The sequence below is a fragment of the Microtus ochrogaster genome, chromosome 16 (genome assembly GCF_000317375.1).
Source record: "Microtus ochrogaster isolate Prairie Vole_2 chromosome 16, MicOch1.0, whole genome shotgun sequence".
NCBI classification, from domain to species: domain Eukaryota; kingdom Metazoa; phylum Chordata; class Mammalia; order Rodentia; family Cricetidae; genus Microtus; species Microtus ochrogaster.
This window is the reverse complement of record NC_022018.1, coordinates 44,374,503-44,376,095: the sequence shown is the minus strand read 5'-3', so window position 1 is coordinate 44,376,095 and position 1,593 is coordinate 44,374,503.

Sequence of the window (1,593 nt, the reverse complement as noted above, 5' to 3'; positions counted from 1 at the left end):
CTGCATCTTCCTCCTGGATCCTGGGACTGTAGGTGATTGCCACATCCGATGTTATGTGCAAGCAGGGATCCTGACTCCAGTCTCCATACTTACACAGTTCACATTTATCTACTGAGTTTCTGCCCCACCCAAAGCTATTTTACTATAAAGGAAGTGTCTTTAATTTGGTACAATTATTCAGATGCTTTATGTTTGTTTATTTAAATTCAAACATCTAGATCAATCTACTTTTTAAAAGAAACTCAGCGTAACTTTGAAAACTCATTCTGCTCTTTTAAAGTTTTCATTTGGATCCCATTCTGTAGGAGTCTAGCGAGTCACTGCAGGATATAATAGATGCCATCAGTGTATCTTGCTTTTCTGTGGAGCTTTTTCACCACCAGGCTAAAAGGAGTTTTAGAGAATTTTCTTTTTCCTAACCTAAAAGAATCACTATGATTTCCCAAGTTTTGATTCAGCCTTGTTCTTTGTGAACAGCTAGCATATCTAGACACAGAATATTTGTGACTGTTTCTGAAATCTCTAGCAGGGACTGTCTTACTCCTTTGAAGCAGAGAAAGTATTTTTTTTCCCTATGAAGCAGGAAGTCAAATTGAATGATAACCTCATTTAAATTTTCCTGTTAGTTTACTGAGAAAGGTTTTGTTCGTACACTTTGTAACTTAAAAAAGAACCAATACAGTCTCTTAAATAGCAAACTGTGGTCCACAGACTCGGACATTCTTTTGGAGAAGATGCATAGCAAAGGCTTCTCTATAGAAATATGTGGCCAGTGTTCCTCCATATCTGAGGAAGATCAGATCCAGCACCCCCCCACACAAATACTAAAAGTCATAGGGGCTAACATCTTTTATAAGTATGTCCTAGCATGTTCATCACATTCATATATACCCCCTTGTGCTTTCCATCACCTTGGGGTGATGGTAGACTGTCTACAGCAACAAAAATCGATGAAAATGGTGGTTACTCCTTCTTTTGAAAGAGAATAGTGACAAGAAAGCATTTTTACTTAATTAGTACAAACACCATGATTTCAGAATATTTTTTGACCTTTAATTAACCGTATTTGTTGATGGAGACCTTGTAGGTACTATAGGCTGGCTGTGCGCATCAAAAGTAGAATTGAGATTTTACTTCTAGTTTGAACTGAGTCTCAACTGATGAAGATATATTGTTTCTCAGAAAAGAATCCAAACAATTAAAAGGAGCTACCTCCAGATAGTTTAGTAGTTTTAGTCTTCATTATTGCCAGAAAATTTTCTAATTTTTTATTCTTTTTTTTTTAGGGGGTGTTACACATTTATCTGTCTTCTCTTTGACAGAAAATATTCAACTTCTTCCTTAATTAACTTTTACTGACAAATAAATTTTCAGTCAGTCTTTCCTCATCATTTGTAATATGTCAGACATAGTTATTGGGTCACACAACACATGTGGGAGACAATGAAGCCCCATGCTACACACACACATACACACACACACACACACACACACACACACACACACACACACTGTTGATGACATGGATGCTAAGTGTAAAAACTGACCTGACATGGCAGAAGGAAGGGAACACTACAGAAGGAATGAACAGAA